A 4,333-nucleotide genomic window follows, 5' to 3' on the forward strand; every position below is an offset into this window, starting at 1 on the left:
GTCTTACTCAAGTTACGGTTTTACAGAAAGTTGCTCTTTCCGTGTTTTATGCCAGACAAAGACGACTTATCCGAGTTCATACCTTCAGTTCCTGTTTCACAAGGAGGCGTCACTGCGTTTGGACACATCCATATACGCTAAACCACATTTGCTAGGTATGTGCTTGACAGCAACATAACCTAGTCAGGCCTTCGGTACATGCATATATATTTGTGTAGGTTATACCTATCAGACTGGATTTCTTCTACAAACGCTTGCAAGAGGATAACACTTTTGTTGCTGTGGGCTTTTTTGTTGTTGTTTTTTTTGTTTTGTTTTTTGTTTTGTTTGGGTTTGTTTTTGTTTTTTTGTTGTTGTTTTTTTTTTTTTGGGGGGGGGGGTTGTTTTGTTTTTGTAGTTGTTTTGTTTTGTTTGCTTCTTGTTGTTTTTCAGTGCGCCAAGTGTGTGCCGCTGCACATGGGACCTCGGTTTATCGTCTCATCCTAATGATTTGACGCTCTGCCTTTGATTTTCCAGTCAAACTTGGGAGACAGGGCGAGAGCGGGAATCGAACCCAGACTCTCACGGATATTGTACTTGGAGATATGTGTCCTAACCATTCTTCCACCTTCCTTCCTGAAACTGAAATTATCCATACCTTGAATAAGTTAGACCTTCAATAAACAAGGTGGCCCTACAGGATGTACTTAGATCATTCGGAAACAACAAAATGTTTAAAACTGAAAGTTATCTTTTCATTTATATTTCATGTGCCTGTGTTGTCTTCTTCAGGCTACAAATAACATTCAAGCGCTGATTGAACATTGCCTCATTCAGATATAATCCTAAGTTGTGATATTCCTTCATGACGTAACCTATCACTGCCTCATTCAGATATATTCCTAAGTTGTGATAAACACCCTTCATGACGTAACTTATCAATCTAAACAGTGATGTGGTGGAGGCGGAGGGGTGGGGGGGGGGGGAGGCATCAGCCTTACACTTTACCCTCGTCTTCCCCTCTTCAGTCCACTGACGACTGACTGTACATGTTAGAAAATATTGTTAGAAAATATAATGTTCAGTCTTTCTGAATCTTGACTAAAACTATAAAACTTTTTCAGCCATGAGGTTTGGATATTTACCTGTTTTTCGTCTGCATTCATTTTAATGTCAGAGGAGGAACGGTCGTCTGCTGAATGAATCATCATCCGCGAATTGAGGAAGGGAAAGTACTCTTACATATGTAAGTCTTGTTTCATACGCAATTCTTTCCCTTATTTCAGAGCACAAGTCGAACAATAATCATTGTTCTACTGTTTGTCATCACTCGTGCGAACGAGACAACAAAGAAGCACAGACATGAAATCTTCCTCTCCCTTTGTCTCTCTGTCTATGTCTGTCTGTCTCTCTTCCTCTTTCGCTTCGTCAAGTCTCCACACTCAGCTCTTTCAAGTCTGGCCTTAAAACCCACCTCTTCCCAAAATAGCCTCCCTTCCCTGCCTCTTCCTTGTCTTTAATTTCTCCAGTTTTAGAGTTATGCGTGCGTGAGAATGACTGGTGCGAAAGCGCTTAGATTTGTTTATGCACAAGATTCAGCGCTATATAAGTACCATTATTATTATTATTATCATCTAAGTCTCTCTCTCTTCCCCCCTCAGTCGCTCTGTGTGTGTGTGTGTGTGTGTGTGTGTGTGTATGTGACACAGACAGGCATACAGAGAGAGAGAGAAACAGAGAGAGATATTATGTGTGTGTGTGTGTGTACAATTCAGCCCCCTTTTTTTGTAAGGGAAACGTATCCTACAATATGAATAAGGAACAACCTTTCTTAACGAATAAAACCATTTCTACAGGAGTATGTAGAAAAGTTACCTTTCTCTGAGCAACACCATTTCATAAGATTGTGCATGTATGTGTGTATCTGTCATTCCGTGTGTGTGTGTGTGTGTGTGTGTGTGAGTATACCAGGTTCCTCAAGATCAGGGAAACTCTTGCATGGAAATAAAATCTTTGGAGGGAGGGATATTTATCAGCATCAAGATGATTGCTGGGCAAATCTTGCTTGCAAATTAATCTGGATTATCCCCAACCGTGATATCTCAGTTTATCTCTCTCAATCAATCACACACACACACCACATACACAGATGAATTTAAGAGAGAGACAGACAGACAGAGAGAGAGAATCACACTTCACATACAAAGCCAGCAACAGCCAAAACAATTCCATGCCAACAAACACATGGGTGGATTATGACAAAATATTTTATTTTGTTCTCTCAATTGCACTGCTCATTCGCAAACAGATAATAGTCATGAGTAGAAAAAAGATGAACGATGATGTCTTGAGCATTTATCTAGCTTTAAGATCCTCACTACACATCATTTGGAAAGAAAAAAAACACAAAAAAAACCCAAATGAACAATCAACTTTCAAGTCTGCCATTGAGAAAAATACAGAAACTTACTGATTGTTTGTCATTTTAAGCACACAAAAAAGGAAATCAATATAGAAAAGTGGTACTAGAGGCTGCCTTAAGAATATTTTTACTGAGGACAATATACTGGTTGCATATATTCGTTTTAATCTTTTCCCCAACATTTCCTGCAGAATGGAATGATTTATGGCATTCATTTTCATTCAGCTCCTTAGAAACAAGACCATAAAGATTTATTAATGTGAGAGAGGACTGCATTTTCTGAAGTCAGTTCAAGATGTGCACAAAGTAAGACCCTTACTTTTATTATATTCAATATGAAGGCTATGTATACATACATACATACATACATATATATATATATATATATATATATATATATATATATATATATATATAAGACAGAGAGACAGAAAGATGACTAACAACTACAAAGTTATGATAATGAAAGGAGCTTAAAAAATAATCCTCAAAAACATTCTCAAGAAAATGACACCAGTAAAAATACCCCATGACAAGACTGAAGTTGATAAAAACATGTCACCAACAATGATACATTTTCACCTGATTCCCACCTTCTGTAATACACCACACATCCCTTACATTTTAAGGCAAACTAGAAGTAACTGCGAACATGTTTTGGCTGAAAAATACTGATGCGCAAAATGAAAACCGTATCTTTTCAGAGTTATGTCCCTTCCACTGTGCACTTATCTTGTGCTCGCCATTTTAAGATGTAATTAAACCTGCTACTACAAACTAAAGCTGCCATTAAAAAAAAAAAGAAAGAAAAAAGAAAGAAAGAAAGAAAAAAGAAACAGACAGACAAATAGCAGACAGACAAATAGTCAATCTCACAAACTTAAGTATTGGTAGCCAATGTCATTAACTTATTTAATATAAATCAATGACATGCTTCAGACCAATCAACATTTTCTTAACTGGTGATTGTTGTCTGCACCATGTGTTCTCCACAGCAACTGGGAGGAGATAAATGATCGATCTTCCAAAGCTAAACCAGTTGATGCTATAATGCAGTGTTATAATATTTAAAAAAAACAACTGAACTGATCTGAGACAAAACTAGGCATGGACAGGGACTGTGACCTTTCAGATCACACAGTTTTGATGTTCAACACAGTCACTGTTGATTTAAGAAACAGCAACAAATTGTACTTTTAAAAAAAGATCATCATAATTCCCAGAATTAAATATCAGCACCTCTGTAAACCCTTTGTCATACATTAATCAAGTTTACCTGTTTATATTTTTGGAAATTTCACAAAGAACAGTGAAAACAGTCAGGAGGATTTAAACAATGACAAAATGCAGCCATAAAATATGGGCCAAATGAAAACGACAATGTGAATGGAAATTTTTTTTCAGAATCTAAAATAAATTCCCCTTTCACTGGAAATCACCCCTCTTATTTTGAAAAGAAAATCCCTAATCTTCAAAGCCTTTGAAGAGAACGCACTACCCGATGGCTTATGTCAAACAATTGCATGAAAAAGAATTTATATTGGCCAAAAGTATACATTGTATGTTCTCGGTAGGGGAGTATCCAATGCATGTACTTTTGTATTGCACTTCATGGATGGCATTACAAGTGTTTGGTCAGACTCCATGTATATTGCTCATTGGAGCAGAGGAGCAAAAGAGCTATTGTAATTATAGATTTTAAATAAAAGTAAATCAACAGCAAAAATGATGTAATTTAACTATAAAAAAAAAAAGTTCACCAGCTTGATGATACGCGCTAGTGGGGAAACAATCAATATGATCATATTTCAAAGAAAAAAATTAATAAAAGGAAAAAAAGAAAATGCTATTTGAAAAAAAAAAGTTTTACCTTATACATTCCACATTTATCGTTGTTCTATGTTTGTTTGTTTTTTTCACCCATCTTCCTAA

At 36.4% G+C, this 4,333-nt stretch overlaps 1 protein-coding gene across 1 annotated transcript in view; it reads right to left on the reverse strand.

Annotated features, from left to right (window-relative positions):
• Positions 1–2,228: 2,228 nt before the first annotated feature.
• LOC143285403 (coactosin-like protein) overlaps positions 2,229–4,333 on the reverse strand; it is a 36,245-nt gene continuing 34,140 nt past the window's right edge. Inside the window, exon 4 of the mRNA XM_076592650.1 lies at positions 2,229–4,333. This exon is cut by the window's right edge and continues 300 nt beyond it. The gene's annotated coding sequence lies outside the window, so the exon portion shown is untranslated.

Source organism: Babylonia areolata, chromosome 9, assembly GCF_041734735.1.
Source record: "Babylonia areolata isolate BAREFJ2019XMU chromosome 9, ASM4173473v1, whole genome shotgun sequence".
Classification (NCBI taxonomy): Eukaryota; Metazoa; Mollusca; class Gastropoda; order Neogastropoda; family Buccinidae; genus Babylonia; species Babylonia areolata.